Here is a 19,826-nt window from a genome sequence, read left to right on the forward strand (position 1 = left end):
GGTTTTCCTTGTTTCGGAATTGTGACTACGTCCGAATGTTTCCATTCCGGTGGGACTTCGCCCTTTGTCCATAATTGCTCGTTGAGGTACTCAGTCAGCTCCTCCACCTGGCGATCGCCGAGATTTCGGATCATTGAGTTTGTTATGCCATCAAAACCTGGTGTCGTGTTCTTCTTCGCTGCTAACATTGCACTGTAGACCTCTTCCTTTGAGATTTCCTTATCTAGGAGCTCATTTGGTCTACCTTTGTACGCTCCGGTGAAAGGCATTGGGAGCTGTGTTCCAGCTGTGTTTCAGATGGATGAAGACGAACATCCAGCTGTGGTCGCTCGTACAGCGCCGAGGCTTAAACAACGCGGTGAGGCGAAAAATAGGAACCACCACTGTTGCGTCCAGCTTCGCTACCTTCAAGTCTTTCGCATTAGTGTGAGCTTCCTTCATTTTTTTCCGCCCAATGCCACCGCAAGGCTACAGCCCCTCGACATGGGCATAATTCAGAACTTCAAGATCAATTATCGTCGCCCCGCTATTGAGAGACTTCTCATCCTCATTCGCCAAGACAAGACCCTCAGGATCGACTTGTCGATGGCGGTTAAGATGATCAAAGGAGGATTGACGGGTGTGGCACGTAAAACAATGCAAAACTGTTTCAAAAAGGCTGGCTTTGTCCGTACACCGGCTTCGCCAGGATAAATCGAGGACGTTGTAATTCCCGATGCCCTAGAGGATGCATGGCAGGCATGGAAGGAAGCCGTTGATGCTAGACTCGTGAGTGACGCAGACGACCGCGACAACTTTGTTGCTGTGGATGATGATGTGTGGGTGACTGCAAAACTTGACGACAGCACAATTGTCCGTGAAGTGCGAGCATAAGCCGGTCCTGAGGCGCCATCCTCGAATAAGGACAGTGATGAGGACATATCTCCGCCAGCGCCTATTGGCTCTGCAACTGAGAATGAGTACATTGCCGCTCTGAGGGAGCCTGTGTTCTCTGGGGGACTGCTTGAAGAGCACTTCAGTAACTTAGAGGACTTGAACAAAGTCATCCGACGAACGTTCCACGACTGGGCATAAGCAAGCAGCTGTCAATCTGTTCTTTGAAGTTAGACAATGTACCTGAAGGCTTTTTTTGTGTGTCTGTGAGTTCGTTTGAGCTTTGAAATTGTTTCAGGAGAGATTTTGGCGTACATTCCACCTCATGCGTTCATTGTAAAAAATAAACTTATTTTGTCCTGCAGTGGGTGTTTTTTAAGATGTAGTTAAATTTGTTTTTATTGTGGTAATTAGCAGCTCTAGATTGTGCGCCGGGGTGAAGGCCATTAAGTGTGAATAATTTAGAATCTTGAGCATATGCGAGATGCTATAAATGAACATTACACGCCATTCCGTATCCCCTGCCGCTCAAGTGTTGCTATCGCCAGTGTCGATCTTAACGCCGCCCGAGTCGACGCGAACGCCGCACAGCGCGCTGCAAAACACGCCGGTGGTTGCTCAGCTGCCATCCAGAGATCGAGGCTCGCCGACACTTCGTATGCACAGTTGCTGATAACGAATCGCGGTGACATTCAAACTCTCAAGCTTCGCTCTTGTCCAGCCGAAGCGACGCAGCTCCCTGTAAGCTCAGCCTGGCGCGGCTGATAGCTATCGAAGCCATTACGGCGAGTGCAGATTTTGAAGACCTCAGAAAGAACTTAAGAACTTCGCGGGCATTGTGGCGGCAGCGGCGGGGTCGACACAAACACAGTGTAGTTCGTTCGCAAGCAAGCAGCGGGCGTCCCTTCATGAAGCGAAAAGGCTTACTTTGTCACCGAAGGGGTTGCCGGACATGTTCGCTAATTTGCGCACGTTTTAAAGAGCGAGCCCGTACACAAAGAACTACTGATGAATTGACCACTTTTTGCGTAACTTTCGAGTTCGTAATAAGCAGGTTCGACTGTATTAAGAATAACAGTAGCTCCTGACTGTTTGCTAATCGGTGTGTTTTCTATGATCTGCTAACTATGTATCACTGCATAACTAGCGTTACTTGAGGGGTTGGAATGGAGAAGCTAGCTCGCCTGCAACAAGAGGTCGTGCAGTGAAGCCAACCAGCCCCTGAGCATTGCTAGTAAGCTATCTTCTCCATTTCAACTCATTTTATTTCACCGCCACGCACTGCGTATATCGTAAAACAACACTAACGATTTGGTAGTGTCGCGTTCTTTCCCTTCCGGCAAAACGTACACACGAAACTTCATAGTGCAGCGTCCGAGTGGACCGGGAGACAGGGAAAGTATATTGAACTTGTGCAGTGAAGCTAACCTGCAAGTTTCCCGCTGTAATTCTCGAATTTGGTTGAGAGAAGTGGCTTACCAGCTGATAACAGCTGGTCAGCTGTTCTTTCCGTGCATCTTGAAGTAAGAATATTTTCCCTGCACTGCTTGTATGCTCCCAATGTCAGCAGCGGTCTGGAAGAACACCCCAGACACTTGAATGCGTTTGCCACACGCGATTTCCCGCAAGTTATCTGGTAATACCTTCGAGCAACGCTCCATCCCAAGTTCAGCGCGTCGGCTTCAGCGGGAGGAAGACCTTGAGTGCGGGGGCGCCAACTCAAAGCCCGGGTCAGGGCAACTGCACCGGTTCTGTGGCGCCTTAACGGCGGCGCGCTACCAGCAAATCGTGGACACGGTCGTCGTTTCATTAGTTACAACTGTCCCCATCCCCGCTATAAACATCCTTTCCAAGCTAGAACTTGCTTCCACCAACACAGAGTTACGGTGAAGGCCCTCATGCGCAAATTTGGCGTCGAGAAACTGCATGGGCGGTGAAAGGAGTAGACCTAAACATTACTGAAAATGTTTGGGCACGCATGAATGCGGCTTTAACACGGGGACGCATGAGCGTTTGGGATGCGGCGGTTCGCTTGTAGTTTAGCTGTGTGAGTAGCCCGTATCAACGATGCCTGCAGTAATATAACTGGGTGGTGTGGTCACCCGCTCTTAAGGGCGCTTCCATTAGGGTGATTTGCTTGCTTTGACTCTGAACGGCAGAGGCCACAGTCGCGATCTCGAGAAGCTCTCAATAACGAGTTTTAGCTTAGCGTTTTTCCCGGTCCGCTCCGCTCCGATAGCAAGCGAAAGCACCATTGCGCATGCGTGGCGCACTCCGGCGCAAGAGGAGCGGGGTGGCGCTTCGCTCGCCGGGATCGCTGAGTGTCCGGACCGTGGCGGCAGCCCACGCTACAGCGCGGAATTCGGAGACGGCTGCCCCCAGTGAGGCGAGCGCGCTACTGCGAACTCCGTTCCTTTGGTTGAGGACCGTGAAAGCGGTTCCGAAAAGAGAGATACGACACACCCCCCAACAAAGGTTTACAGCGGAAGCTAAAACCGTCCACCGAAGCGCAAGCCTACTGCCATGCAGCTGCCAGAAATACACCCTTGTGTTGGTTATTCGAAAATTTAACGGCTTTTTGTAAATTATTCAGGACCATTATATCGTGTCAGCGACTAAATTATATAATAAAGGTGAAATAAGGCACTAAGCACGGTATTTTACTTTATGTGAGTGATCAAAATACCAACTGCGATATTTCCTTTTGGATGAAGTCTTGGTTTACAACTCACAGGGCACGACCAAGGATTCCCCGTCGAGGGAGGTACAGTTATCGCTTAGCTAAACTCCTTTCTGCTGCTGACGCTCCAGTTGAGACACCCAATCCATTCTGAACGTTCCACTGCAGAAGACGCCATCCTCGCACCCCAAGTTTGCGGCCCAATGCAGTTTGAAGAGTGAATACGCGATGTATACCTTGCAAAAGCTGAACAAATTGTTTTGTTATCGGTATTTACGCGATAACGGGACCCACAGAAGAAAGGCGTATACACTTATTTCTCTCCGAGTATGCGCCTCTTTTTCTCTTACACACACACACACACACACACACACACACACACACACACACACACACACACACACACACAAACGCTCTCTCTCTCTCTCTCTCACTCACTCAGTCGTACAACATTTTCCAACTATTAGTATGTGTGATTAATCTCCCACACCAACATCTGTGGAGGCAAACCAAACCTTGGGTGCGCCGCACGCCTGACATCAGTGCACAAGACAGGTGGCAAGATGTGTGTAAATACGAGCCCACGTTGCATTCATTTTAACGGAAGCAAAACCGTCTCGTCTAAAGCCGCTCAGCTCTGAGGAAAACGGGGGACCGAACTGTCGTTAGGGAACCACAGTTGAAATGAAGTGGTTTCCTTCGCATTTCGGGAGCATCACAAATTTACATGCTTCTCGAATCGGCGCTGCAATCCTCGCGACTTATCAGGTGTAAAAACACCAGTGGTAGACCATATGATTGCGAAAAATTGTAACTCTCTTTGTAATGCAACCACTCGAAAATATTTATTAATCCCTCCTTTCAGCAAGAAATATCCCATATGCTTGCAAATTTTTGTCAGCAATCGACTAATGCGAGGTGGGCATCGTAGCTGTTTGGAAGCCTTGTCCGACGCTGTGTCCTCATGCTGCAACTTACCAAAGGTCGGGCACGCCCGATGCGATCAGGCCAGTACACGCTTCCTACGCCCCCCTTCATGTATGGGATGGACCATTTCTAAATTTTTTTATACGGCCACCGAGATTGACAAGGGCGCCACCATGGAGGCGTTCGCAACGCGGCGATAAAGGAGCGTCTGTGCGTCGGCAGCGGTAGGCTGGCCGTGAGGCCCCGTGTCGGCTGCGAGCAATCCCAAGTGTCGCAAGCGGCGGCTTCGCTGGAGGCTCCGGGACCGCGACTCGACTCTGCAACAGGCTGCAAGGGAGGCCGGTGGTCAATGGCCAGTGGCCTTTTGATCCAGACCCTGTGGAGAGCGCTAATCGGGGTCGCAGGCCGCTCGCGTGCTCTGTAGCCCGCTCGATTTTCATTGTGGTTGGTCGGGATTGGTTTGGCGCCGCACGGCCGCGGTGTTGTTTCGCAAAATGGCCCACTGTCAGCCATTGTGGCCTCAAAGGCGGCTGTGTGCGTGTTAGGATTGACCGCTCATTGTCCGAAACTGCGGGCGATAGATACAACAGTAAAGAAATTGCAGGCAGTGTGGCTGCTCAACGTATATGGAAAAGAGAACAAGCAGATATTCCGGCTTTTAAAGGGACAGACAACCGATTTTTGTGGCGTGCACGTCGCCTAGCTCGTATGAAAGCCAACGTTTTATATATTGGGGTGACTGCACGAAATTTCTAAAAAACGGGTGGAAATATTTTTAATTTTGCACTAAAATTTCTGACGTCTGGAAGGTGGCGACACGTCAAAACGTGACAGTACGTTACGTGTCCAAACAACTCCGTCGATTTCAACGCGTGGTTCAAAAACCGCATGAAGGAATGGGAAAGGAAGCACATTATTGTTGTTTTATCCGTGGACAACTTTTTAAATACCTCTTTTAATCTCCCGTGAACTTACAAGTGTGTTGACGCACGGCGTACTCTCACGGTTGCCAGCATTCCTATTGGCGGGACACTTATGGCTGGCAGGCCTAAAAATACCGATTTCAAAAGTGCTAGGGCGCTATCAGCAAAACCGTTTCGGATTGCATTGTTGAAGTGATGCCCATTCGTTTGGGATAAAGAAAATATACTCGACCAAAATCGGTTGTCTGTTCCTGTAAAGCGTCGTCCAACAACACACCACCGCAGGTATGCGCTACGCAGCGTATATAAAACACTGCTAGGCTTCAGAGTGCGGCACAGGATTTGAAGTACGCTCGCATATTTTGTGTGCTCGACCGTTCTATTCCTTCAAATCTGAGTCATTGTTATTGATTGATTGATTGATTCATTGAACCCGCCGCGGTGGCTCAGTGGCTAAGGCGTTGCGCTGCTGAGCACGAAGTCGCGGGTTCGATTCCCGGCCGCGGCGGCCGCTTTTCTGATGGAGGCTAAAAGCAAAAACGCCCGTTTGTACGAGATTTCGGCGCACGTTAAAGATCCCCAGGTGGTCAAAATTAATCCGGAGCCCTCCACTACGGCGCGCCTCATCGTCTGCGTTGCATCGGTGCGTTAAACCCCACAATCAATCAATCAATCGATTGATTGATTGATTGATTGATTGATTGATTGATTGATTGATTGATTGATTGATTGATTGATTGATTGGGAGTTTCTGTACTGACTAAAATGAGTTGCTTGATTAGCCGAGTTCAAAAGCATTGCCCGACACATGCCTCGCCACTGTCAGCGAACTCATGGTTGTCCGCCGAGCTTGGCCCGACGAATCGTTTTAAGCGACGACAATCTCGATTTCGTTCCAAGTAAAGTTTGGTTCGTTGAAGAAGGTGGTTGGTGTCGCCGTGGATGGGTGAAAGTAGCCGATGACGCTGACGCAGGAGGTAGATGATGAAGAAAAAGTCTATTTACACTTATTTACAGGAGACGACGAAACATAGCACAAGACAAAACGAAAACTGAATTACAATTAAAAGGCGCCGCAGCGTACAGAAGGGGGTATCGCGGCGCGATCCCTGATGGGGGCCCGGAGGCTAAAAAAGGTGCCGAACCGCCGCACGGTTGGCGAGACATTCGTGGGGCTCTGGCGCCCAGAAACCGCCACGGGAGCAAGTCTTGGTGCGACCGCTCTGGGCCGCAGCTCCGAACAAACTCGTCGAAGCATGCGCGAGCAGGGTGCGAGCAATGCCGCCTTCCCCACAGCAGCGCACATGCCAATAAGGATTTTGACCTCCCTCCCCCCCCTGGCCGTCTCCGAAGGTCAGGATGAAAGGAAAGCCTCCCCCGACGCCGCGTAAAAGCCGCCGGCGAGGCCCATACAAAGGGTTGCGACTGGCTGGCGTCGGCGGAGGCCGCCCCAACATTCCGCCACCGGATAGGGAGACCCAACAAGGCCACGAGAAGGGAGGGGGGTCATCGTCAAGACGGGGTTCATCGGCGCTGCAATCATTACAGCTCCCCTATCAAAAGCCGGTGTCAGGACGGCTTGGACTACTACAGGCTCCAAAACAAAGTGATTACAGCGCGGATAACCCAAACAACAACAAACAAAACGCGAAGAATATCCTTTGAGGGCTCCATGCATGCAAGCGCGATTTCCGCATGCCAGCAAAGCACAAAGTGAAATGCTACACGAAGAGAAAAACAAATGCTGCATAACACGCCCGGGGCACATCATGCAAACCAGACAAGTACCCGCGTGCGGGATACAACAACAAGGGCAAAAGTGAGGCTTACTCGCGAGAACAAGGCAAGGAACAAGAGAAAACGGCAGCCAAATGAACAACGCAACTGCAAAATAAAGCAACAAAACACAGGGTGAACGTTACACTCCGCCCAAAGCACAGGGAAGAAAAAAAAGCAGCGGAATGAACCGCGCACGAGCGTTCAATCCGTTCACACAGTTTTTCCTTCCGCCATAGCACTCGGGTTAATCGGGCGCAGCTTCGAGGTGAGAGTCCACCTGGTTGTTGCACCAATCGCGATGTTCGGAGTTCGCCGAGGCATGAGGTGAACCGCCTCTGCAACCCGTGGGGGAAGTCCCCACTGTCAGAGCCACACGCATGACCAGGAGCCGAAGCTTTGAGACGTTTCCTTTCTCATGCACGCGCTTGACAATGTCCCCTCCAGCGCATGCAAAGTGGCTCTCCGCTGCCCCTTTGTCGACCCTTGCTCTCATTTGGGACCCTCGATTTACTGCTCTCGCAAGCAGCAGTTTATCAGCGTTCGATTCTGTGAAGCTGCGCCTAGACTTAGGCGACCCCAAAAGCTTGTACAGCGCAACACTCGAGCCATGGTCACAGCTGGTCGACGGCTTGTCAGCGCTAATGAGCGCTGGCGGACCTTGCTGAGGACGCGTACCCGCCTGTGCGGACGGCGGCTCATTGCCGTCCGAGTCCATGTCGCTCGTCGGGGCATCACCCGTCTGCGTTAGCCCGCTGGACACCGCCGCCGCTACGCCTGCCGGGTCTCCGCCACCGCAAATACCCGCGGGAGCTACTGCCGCCGGAAGCCCGTTTGAGCAGGATCGGGCGCGATTCAGCGAAGAACCGCGATCAGTGCGGCGGTCAACCAGGTTCGACGCAGCTGAGCCTCGTCTACTCTTAGGGGGACCAAATATGTCACCCGGCGAATTGCGCAAGCCTCTATTGCTCCCGGATAGCGGCTCGTCGAAGCAAGGGAACACCGGTGGGTATGCCCGGGCGCGAGCACAAGTCTGTGCAGACGGGGGCTGCATGGCGCGCAAATCCGGGTCTCTCGCCAGGGCCCCACCGGCCGGTGTTCGTACTCTGCCGTCGGCCGTCGTGCCGGCTGCAGTTTTACCACCGCAAACTTCGGCGGCAGCGTCTGCCCCAAGCGAACCATTTGGGCATGGCCGGTCGTGATACGGCAGAGGTTTTGCAGCACCCAAGCGGGCGTTGGCTGTCTGACCGACCGCCGCTACCTCTACCGCTGAAAATCTCAGCGGAGGCGTCTCGATATTGCCCGGCTCATTTGCTTTCCCGGGACAGCCGCTGGCCAAGCCCGCCACCACTTTTCCGGCGCGTGCAGCCGCGGCGAGTGTGCCTGCCTGGCCCGTATGCTGGCCTACCGACCCTGCTACCCTTGGCTGTGTAGCCGAGGAGCCGCTGACGGGAAGCTTCTGCTTCTGACGGGAAGCGCCTTCACGGGAAGCTTCTGCCAGAGAGGCAGATTTCGCCGGCCTGGTCAGCTGATCAGGGGTAAAAATCCTTCTCAACAACGCAATATCGTTCACTGCGCTGAGGATCAGCTTGAATGGCTTAGCGGGGACACTCGGCCCCACTAGCCAGCCGTCCACCTTGTATGGCCGTCTTTTTGAGATTCCGGAAACCGCCGCAGTGACCAGACGCGGCTTTTCAACTGCCTCAGAATCGGCCACCTCGACCCACCGTTCCCTCTGTGGGGGCGGACTGGCTTCGCGATCGAGATAACGATAACGGCGACAGTCGGCGGACGAATGCGTGGTTTGCCCGCAACTACAGCACGGCAGTACCACGTAATTATTTCCCAGACGCGCCCGGTATTCGGCCTCGGCCAGTCTTACAAGCCTCTCGAGCTCTCGCGTTTTTGCGCGTTCCGCTTCGAGCACTTTGTCCCTAGCCATGCTGGGCTCCGGCAATGAGGATATCCCACCAAAAAAAGACAGGTGCAGAGACGGACCACTCACCGTCGATGATACGGCCGCTCCGCTGCACCACACACGTCAGTCCCACTCGTCCCGCGGGGATCGGAAGGTGCTGAAGAGAAGTTTCCCCGGCAGGAAAACTAATCCACCCGTTGTCTCGTAGGCGGCTCGCAGCCGCCCTGCTTCGTCTCTGTCCTTGCGTGTTGTCGACTTCCCTTCTCTCCTACTCTCGAAGACGCCTCTCGGCCCGCACTGAGTCACCACTTCGTTAACTGAACCACAGGTAACGTCCACGATCCTGTCGGCTGCGCCAGTAAAGTTTGGTTCGTTGAAGAAGGTGGTTGGTGTCGCCGTGGATGGGTGAAAGTAGCCGATGACGCTGACGCAGGAGGTAGATGATGAAGAAAAAGTCTATTTACACTTATTTACAGGAGACGACGAAACATAGCACAAGCCAAAACGAAAACTGAATTACAATTAAAAGGCGCCGCAGCGCACAGAAGGGGGTATCGCGGCGCGATCCCTGATGGGGGCCCGGAGGCCAAAAAAGGTGCCGAACCGCCCCACGGTTGGCGAGAAATTCGTGGGACTCTGGCGCCCAGCAACCGCCACGGGAGCAAGTCTTGGTGCGACCGCTTTGGGCCGCAGCTCCGAACAAACTCGCCGAAGCATGCGCGAGCAGGGCGCGAGCAATGCCGCCTTCCCCACAGCAGCGCACATGCCAATAAGGATTTTGACCTCCGCTCCCCCCCTGGCCGTCTCCGAAGGTCAGGATGAAAGGAAAGCCTCCCCCGAAGCCGCGTAAAAGCCGCCGGCGAGGCCCATACAAAGGGTTGCGACTGGCTGGCGTCGGCGGAGGCCGCCCCAACATTCCGCCACCGGATAGGGAGACCCAACAAGGCCACGAGAAGGGAGGGGGGTCATCGTCAAGACGGAGTTCATCGGCGCTGCAATCATTACATTCCATATTTATTTCTCGCATGCGCACGCCAGTGTCGTTGCGCACAAGGCGAGGCAGCAGCTTCTGTAGAAATGCGTCCTCTGCAGACATCCCGTCTAACACTCAGCGCATCAAGCACAACGAAACGTCGTGGCATAGTCGCTAAGGCGTTGGCTTCGCCACACCAGAGTCCTTCAATGCTTTACTGGTCACGAAACTGCTCCGTAACTCAATGGGAGAGCTTCATATGCTGCATTTGGCCGCTGCGCGGTGGCGCCACCCTCTCACTGAGGTCACTCCTCGGGCGGCGTTGCGCTGGCTCGAACGGCGGAGCCGCGGCGAGTTGTGTTTGTTTTGTGCGGGAAAAAATGTAACGTGCATATCGCGCTCTTGTGATCGACGATGCCGAACATGTGTTGCGTCCCGGGATGTCGTTCCTTGTACAACGATACAACAGAAAATGTTTCCTTGTTCTGTTGACCGAGCGACGGGTAGTTGTGTGAGAAATGGAGGGGTGCCATTCCAAGGCAAGCAACGGGAGATTTCAGCTTCGACTATAAGTGTGCGACAGTGTGTGGAAATGCACTGTGTGTGAGAATGGAAAAAGCAATGTACCCTTTTGAGAGCATCGTGGGCCTAGAATTGTACAAGGCTAACTTAAAGCCGGATTTTTGTCATATCAGTCAGGTTGTAGCGGTGCTTCATTACCTGTTTGCAAACTTGTATTACCTTGCGCTCAGGCTCGCGTGTAAAAAAGCTCTGGGACATCCTTGTGCTTTTACTTTTCATATTTCCGCGAATTATCCCTTAGGGTTCGTTTTGTTTGTTTTGTAACCGCGCGTGGCCGATTCCGGTTTCTTATCTGGCGTTTCAACCGGAGCGCCCGTTTGCTCTTTTTGTCGTACGTCCCATCGGGCAATATTGTTTGATATGGAAAGGGTGCCACCTTGTCGCTAACTTGATTTTTTGTTTCTTCGACAGTGTTCTCGATCCTATTTCCATGGATCTGAAATTAATAACGAGTAATGCATGCATAGCAAACACCGCGCAACTCACTTTATCGACGTTCATCTGTTCACGTCACACTGCGGACTGCTTCTTAGACGTTTGTGTTTCATTCTAGTCTTTTGTAGTGCAGGAGATCGCTAGCTCGCTGCGTTCAGAAAAGCTTTGCGTCGTTCTTGGCTGCGTGGCAACATGTTTCCTACGTGTGCTGCACATCGCAGCGCGAAAAAATAAATTTTTGTGCGCTGGACCACGCTCTTTTGTCTCCCTTCGTAACATAGAAATTTTTTGTTGCGTGTGATAAAATCAGTTTCATTGTTCTTTTTTCGCTTCCTGTTTTTGCAAGGATTGCAAAGCGTGGAAGCAGAAAGACACATGGAGTAACATATATCTCTTCGTGTTTTGATCCTTCGCGTTTCTGCAGCGTTTTTAGATGTTCTCAAGTATGTACCCACTCATCGAAACGACAATACTATTGGGCTATCTCTTTTAGCGTTCTGTGCATTACAGAGCAATCAACGGATTCATTAAGCGTAGTCTGAACGACGCGTACTTGGTTTCTTTCAGTTTTTTATTGTATTATCGATAGGCCCGCAGCAGTCCGTCACTACACAGCTACCGTATGTGTGGTATTTACAACTTTGCTTTAAGAAAAGAAGCAATATAGATTTAAAAATCCGTAAACACGACGGCGCAACGCTTGTGCCAGAGCACACAGAAGCCGTTGCCGTTCGCGGCCGAAGTCTACGGTAACTTCGAAAAATAAAACCCCACTGAAGGCAGGTGATAAACACAATTACTGGACTATTCATCGCTAACTACTACGAAAAAAACACACTTAATCAGCGCGCAGACACCAAAAGTAGCGAGCGTTTGCGAGCCAAGAGCTTGCAAATACGCCGCACGCGCGGCGGCTGGATGACCTCCGTGCGGCGGTGGCGCCAGTAGCGGCGCGCGGTCCCTATATGAAGCGAGCGCCGAAGTTTCGGGACCAGTAAAGCATTGAAGGACTCTGGCCACACCGAGAGGACATTTAACGGCGACCCTGGCAGCCTTCTTTTTCCTTCCCGCAACATTTCGCGCACCTATAGGCCTTATGCAAACGTGCCGCCATCTACCGGGACAAAATGGAAACGGGCAAACGACGCCATATTGGGGGATTGCGTACACGGGATGGTGTGGTGCGGGGCGCGTAAGCTGCTGTCTTAGTTTGGCGAGCATTTCATTTTCGGAGTTAAGAGCGAAATAATGTTCGACGAGTGGTCTGTGGACCCTTCTGTGTTGCACACCTTTCCGAGCGACTTCGCAGGTTCCTATCACGCGTCGAAAACACAGTCAGACAGGCACCGCCAGCGAAGCTACAAATTCACAGCGGAATCGTATGCCAGCCTGCCGAGTTTGAAGACCAAGAAGTGCACTAGGAAAGTACGGTCTTTTTTTAAAAAAACAAGCTTGAGCTGTTCTTCAGTTGTTGAGCTCCGTTCGTTTGATTTCTTTTTCCATGGATGGTGTAACAGTTAAGGTTGATGGAATGTATCCGCTCCCGCAATGCATAGAATCACACTCAAATACGAGTGCGCCAAGCTGAAACTTGCGGACTGCTGAATATACGTAAATTTTGTACGCCGTCTACTGGTACTGGAACGGATTAGTTTCCATGACCTTTAGGTTACGTTGTGCCGTTTCTTTGCGCCCGTACCGCATACTTTATGCAGTGAGGTCCAGTTCTCACGCAACGAAGACGCTTGTGTCTTGCGGTGTGCATAAACCGATAAAGCTAACGCCTCGAAAATACTTCTTCCACACTGGTCTCTTTCGCTCATAGTCTGCTGAATTGGACCCGTGCGATAACAAAGCCACTCTCCAATCTCTCTACCCGTCCATACAGGTGAAGCAGTTTACGAGCAGTTTACAATACAAATTTTGTTTTGCAAACGTCCCCTTGATAATATTCGCGTAGTTAGGCATGAAGGCACCGTTAATATGTAGCTTCGTCACAAATGCTCTGCAGTTTTTTAAAGAAATTGCACCTTGCCTGCATGCCTTTTTTTTTAACTAAGTTTCGGAATATTTTTCTAATTAACGGAATGGCCTTTGAGGGTGTAGACTGGGGCTAGTCGGAGCATTTTACTCAAACTATTAACGGCGCAAAAGTGGAAGACTAGAAAAGCAGGCATATCGACATAAGTGGGTTTGTCTACATTCCTTTGCTGTTTACATTTTGTTTTCATTGCTGGTGGTACCCCTGACATATACGTTTCACTCAAACTGCATTTTGTAGCGAAAGCTACAGTACGCTACCTCGGGCAGTCCTTGCGGGGTTACCAGCTCTGACCTTGAGAGCTAGAGGTTAAACCACACCCCCTTCCGCAAGCGCCAGGATTGGAGCAACGCCCGATGGCGGGGAGAGAGGCGAGGAGGGAACGGAGAAGCGCGTGGGGCCCGTGCCGCCACCTGCCGGAGGAAGGCGAGGACGCTGCCGCCGCAGCGATAAGTGCGGGCGACGAGGGAAGGCGACGTGCGCGCAGGGCCGTGTGCGATGGAGTAGGACGAACATCCAGCTGCGGTCGCTCGTACAGCGGCGACGCTTAAACAATCGCTTGAATCAATCCAGAACCGTGCCTCTCGTTTCATTGTTTCCAACTACTCTCGGGCAGCTAGCGTTTCATCAATGAAAACAAACCTTAACCTTCCCATTTTAACAACTCGAAGAAAAATTGCACGTTTAAGCTTTTTTTCACAAAATATTCTACACTAACCCGGATATTAAAAATGGCATTGTTTCACCTCCATCTTACATTTCCCCACGCTTTGACCACAGATTAAAAGTTGCAGTCCCCAATTGCCGGACGAATTTACGTTTCAATTCGTTCTTACCGAAGACAGCATCGGACTGGAACAGCCTCCCCGCCTCCATTGCCAGCAACCCTGATCCTGCTTCCTATAAGACGGCCATAACTTGCATTGTATAAACCTTCCAACTCCTCTCTGTAACGCCTTTCGGGGCATTGAGAGTACTGAAATAAATAAATAAATAAATAAATAAATAAATAAATGCCGTGAGGCGAAAAAGAGGAAACACGCTACTGTTGCGTCTAGCTTCGCTACCTTCAAGTCTTCCTTCATTTTTTACAGACAGACTGCATTTTTTGCTTGAGTACAATTCCTTTTTTTCTGTAGATACGGATGCTGTGCCAAAATTGTCCTCGTCATTCTGTCATTGCACGGGTTGGCATTACATGTTAGGTGCTCTCGACTGAATTCGCACTGTGCATTTGGTTTCTTACAGTGGCACTGGTCCTGTTGTCGCCAACCGCTGTTCATGCTACAGGAGCCGAAAAAAGAACACCGACCCTTACACCGTGCATCTTGCCTCCAGTACTAACTGCAACATTGAGCAGGTCCAGTGCAGCTTCCCGGCAGGAGTGTCGGGCTACTGCAGTCATTTATTGGCAGTGCTGATTTTAACTAGTTTCAAAACGGTTAAAAACGTGCATTTCAACGGTGTAATACTCCTTATTTTCGGGGTTTACGTTTTGCTTGACGGAGTGAGTGACCTTTGACAGTGCAGTTCGCTGCGGCACCGCATCACCCAGACGCACCGAAAGCGTGCTCACTCTTGACAAATTTCGTGCTCTTTTCCTCATTTGCGTCAATGAAAAAAAGCCAGAGCTGTCAATACGGCGAAATTAAGCTCGCTGGATTATATTGTTCGCCTTCACAAACGCCCGTCTAGTAGGCGCTGCTCCGCAGCTCTCTTGCCACGGCGGAGCAGCGTGCCTTCTTTAGGTGTCGCACGCTCCCTATGTATACATCTGATTTGTGAAGCCTTTCGAAAGTGCTCCTCACCCTCAAGGCTGTTTAGCCTCCTCTCTGTATTAAAGTCAATCATTCACTCATTCTATACATCAGTGGGGGTTGCAGTGAAAGGTAAAATCACGTTTGCTAGGGTTCTAGTGCTTTCGCTCTAAAACGATGTTCTTGTGATTCCACAGACGCAAGTGCTCCATGGATAGAAGGCGGCAGCGACACCTTGAAAGCGAGGTATGCATAACGCTTCTTGATCCAGTTCTGCTATGGGAACTTTTTTCTGCCAATGGATTTTCCTGTGTTAATTGGTCAAGTACGGCAGGAAAGGTGGCGTTTATTTTTTTGCGGTGATATAAGACTTCCTACAGTTTGTTTGTTTGTTTGTTTGTTTGTTTGTTTGTTTGTTTGTTTGTTTGTTTGTTTGTTTGTTTGTTTGTTTGTTTGTTTGTTTGTTTGTTTGTTTGTTTGTTTGATTGTTTTTATTCTCATCTAGCACAACGTACATGACGCTGGGAGTGCGCAGTAAAAGCTGTCAGAAATCGACAGCTTGACAGAGCTGCAAGCCCCCAAACACTGGACAGCATTACAGCAGCATCAAATACAACTTGTCTCTTGAAAAGAAATGAGGGAGAACAAAATAAAATCGACGGAATTCACTACCTCTACAGTAAATACGCAGAAACCTTAATGGGTACTACATATGCTTCGGCATTATACAAACTTATACAGTTGTGTCTGTACTAAAAATTACCCCCCCCCCCCCAAAAAAAAAGTCCCTATTTCCTGTGTTCCCGCACAGAGTGCGTTTGCTCACACGTTTCTCGATATGGTGTAGCACTGTCGGTGATCGCTTTCTCTCTATACTAATCATGTTACCGCTGGTGGGGGGGCAGACAGAAGGCTAACGCGTTCAACATCCCCAGAGGGTCTCAATTATTCCGTTGCCCTACGCTATATACGAAGCTCCTCATTGCCCATATCTATAACTTTAGCTCGAATGAACCCCAAGAAGGGATTTTTTTTTTTTTTTTGGGGGGGGGGGGAGGACGCACTCTATTTGCCTGGTAATCTGCAACTGAAGTATTGACTTCCGAAATCGGCAATGCTGGAACATCGGCGGTACCCACGAATATGCGTTGTGAAACAACTCTTTTTAAAGCGCCTCGAGTGATTCAGTTGGTTAGTAATAGAACAGACGAAGTTTCTCGCGCCGTTACCTGTCGCAAGCGAATTAGTCAGAACGCTGCTCCCACGACAAAAAGCCGCCTGCAGAGTCCTCTTGAGCGGCTATGAAGCGCTATGATGGCACGAGATGTTAGGTTCATCCAGTTCCCTTTTAACCTTGGAATTTGTACCGCTCGACCTATCATTCCGTCCCATCTACTCGCCGGCATATCATACGCGTCCGCCACGACGGGAATGGTTCTCAGGAAAGTCGGGTGCGTATAATGGCCGCATCGGGCGCCCTGGCAGCAGCAGACAATGCACGCTGCGCGAAACGGCGCCGTGCATGTGCAGCCCCGCGCGTGGGCCTACTACATGCGTGGCGAGCGGTGGAAGGAGGAAGGAGCGAGGTCGTGTCCCGGCCCAGCGGCTGCCGCTAATCGGCTCATCGCACCCGGGGATCGCTCACGCAGGAGGCGTCGATGGCCGCGGCGATATTTTCGCCGGGGCTGCTTAATCGCCCCGGCTGCCGCTGCGCTATATCAACACGGGGCCGCCGTTCCTGGTCGACGGGCAAATTAACAGGAGGACGTCGGCGGGGCGCTCGAAACCGGACCGAAAGCGCAATTAGCTCCGTCGACTTTTTAAGCGCAATTCATTAGGCCCGCCCCGCCCCTGAGCAAACACGCGCGGCAGATGGACGCCTCTGGCTCGCCATGCTCCTGCGTGCCTCGGCCCGAAAGCTGTGTACTCACGCTTGCGGCGCAGCCCACGAAGCGGCGCTGCCGCTGCTTCGCGTCTTATCGCTGCAGTGTGGGCGACTCCTAACGCCGCCGTTTTGGTTCTTTGAAACGCACTCTCAACTTGCGTAAGCGGTGGACAAGCGTTCCAGTGTCCGCCAACATATAAACTCTTCTCGCTGCGTGCAAAACAGACATTTTTGCTGGTAATGGTCTCCCACGTATACAACACAGCGCTGAGGCCGATCTGACGGCGATCGAGCGATAGTCAAAAACTCCAGTTTTTATTGTAGGTGGCCGGCGTCACTAATGAACTCCGGATTATCGACGTACTATTATCATCGTCGGAGTGCTCCAGGAACGCCAGTTCAAACTGGCATCAAGGCGGAAAGTCCGCAACTGATAAGGGTGCGGAGAATGTCGATCCACCGGTTCTTCCGTTCATGATTACCTTGAAATCCAGTCTATTCTCGGGCGCGTAAAACATTAAAAAAACTCAAGGATTGAGTCGAGGAAACACCGTTACATATGAACTAACGGAAAATAACCAAGAAAAATATGTAAATGTCATCACAGGACTCGTGTCCCAAAGTAATTCGGTAGAACTTGCTGCTGTCAGGCTGGCTAATCATGAAATTGTTTTATGGGGTATCATGTTCGGTGTCCAAGTTTATCACGTCAAACCTATACAAAACGACACATCAATGCTCTTTCCTGGCGCTGTCACTAATGCGTTTTTTTTTAATACAATCTGTCCTTGCGCTTAGGCTAGCTTGCCTGGATAAAGCCTCTCATGGCAACGATTTATTTATTTTTATTTTTTTTAGGGGGGGGGGGGTAGTGCCGTGCGTGCAGACTGCAGCATGCAGTGAGAAATCATTGTACTGCAGATTAACGCTCGCATTTGTGACAACTTTTGCCGAGTATGCAAGTGAACTACGGAAAGTACGGTCAAAAATTCATTGCTGACATGTGCTGCGCTTCAGTAAGGAAGGGCGTGCTCTACACGCGCCTCCCTATCATCAATGCGACTCAATTCTGATAGAGAGTTTGTTTGGCAGGCATACAGAAAAGAGAATTTTTCGAAGCCCTTGCGCCCTCAGCTGTTTGCATCTGCCATTCGCTCTTTTGTTCGAAAAGCATTTAGCTTTCCGTATGGGTGCAATGGCCTTCACACCATAACAGAATAAGCTAATGAACAATAAACTAACCCTGCTTTCTGGGTGCTGACAAGCTCTCCAAACAGTGTAACACAAATACTGTATACATATATACAGTGAATCTACGCTGAACTCTGGATAATGCTCGATGTAATCGGCGACAATCATTACAGTGTGCGTACACTTAAGTGGTGCATCCGGGTGATATCGGTTTCTACAGTCACGTGACCCATTTTATATCACACTGCTCAGAAACCGTTATTACCCATGTAATTTCAGGGCAGCTCATTCTAAGTGTAAGTGGCGTGTCCGATGTTCAGCTCACCCTCGTGCTTCAGAACATTTCTGCCTTGCTGTGGACGCTTGTGAGACCTAAAAAAAAGTAAGTGGAAGGCTTTACGCGGATACTTCATTTGGCCTTAAATGAGTGAAAGAAGTCCCTCAGACTAAAAAAAAAACTCCCACCTCCCCTCGCGGGAACCCCTGTGTAGATGCGGCGCATAGGCGGAGCGGCGAAGGGACCGCGTTTTATAGCGCGCATAACGTTGAGGGGACTGCGTAAGCCGGTCCCAGTCGATGACGACGTTGGCGTACTTGTAAAGCGGCGTGGACTCTAGGTGTTTGAGCCAAGCGTGGATGTTGCTTCGCCGGAGAACGGCACACCGGTTATATGCGCAGCGCACCCGAAGGAGACGAAACCGCGGAAGAGAGAGTACTGCACATGCGCCGGCCCCAGCGCGTCTGTCGCGGCTATGACGCAACACAATCCAACACAATCCACTTTAATCCAATCCAATCCAAATCCAAGCCAAGCCAAGCCAAGCCAATCCAAGCCAATCCAATCGAATCCAATCCAATGCCCCTCGCGAGAGAGTGTTCGCTATCGGAGAGGAGAGGGGGTGAGCGGCGGAGAGCGCAGCTGGCGAGGCGAGGAGAATGGGGGAGGGGCGGACAACGCCGACGACGACGACGACGCCGGAGGGACAAGGCGAGTGAATCAGATGCTGTGCATCTAATAAGCGCGCACGGTTGAGACCTTCTATGGGGCCTGTACACGTCCAAAGATATGTGCCCCTTCTTGCGTATCGCAGAAGCTCAAGCCGTGTTCGCGGTGGATTGAGTTCGCCATCCAGCCGGAAAGCGGGCGCTCCTTTCTGGCTACAGTCACCAAGGAGCAGATACGTTCAATGCCTACGCCACAGAATGTACGTGATGCTCATGCATGAGACTACCCCCTTTATTAATGAATACGGCCGTCAAGCCTTACAGTCTTTTGGGGATCAGCGATGGCATGTTAATTTTAAAGGTACCTAAAGGCAGAGAAACATTTTGTTTGAACTAAAATAGCAGTTGTTTCACAGCTCGTTCCGCATCGCTTTCATAGAAAAGAGTGCTCTGTTTGTTTAGAAAAGAATAACTTTAGCTGTAATCCCATTCTCCCTTTCATCTCTCTTCGTTTCGCAACGTGAAAGAGCACACCGACCAGAACGGCGAGAAAGCGCTGAATGGCTCCGAGCAACCTGACCGAGCCTGTGCGGTGTTGGCGCCCATACGAGAAGGTGTAGAATGTATGAAGAGTACAGGCGACGGCCTTTTCGGCGATCTGGCCACTCACGCTAATCAACACCCATTTTTCTACTGCTGTCGTATATGCGCACTATCCATCAGAAGTCCCGAGGCCACTGCGCTGGTAAGCTAGGCGTGGAAATCGTACAAAACCTGCCTATACCGTATTTACTCGCGTAGTGATATCACTTTCTTTTCCAAAAATATGATGCAAATTTAGGGGTGCGTTCATTACGCGAGGTAAATTTTTCGCGAAAAACGTTTGAGCGCAGAAAATGCAAGTTGCAGGTCAGAATGCT

This window comes from Haemaphysalis longicornis, unplaced genomic scaffold, assembly GCF_048455015.1.
Source record: "Haemaphysalis longicornis isolate Haplotype H1 unplaced genomic scaffold, Haemaphysalis longicornis Haplotype H1 scaffold_1, whole genome shotgun sequence".
Taxonomy (NCBI): Eukaryota; Metazoa; Arthropoda; class Arachnida; order Ixodida; family Ixodidae; genus Haemaphysalis; species Haemaphysalis longicornis.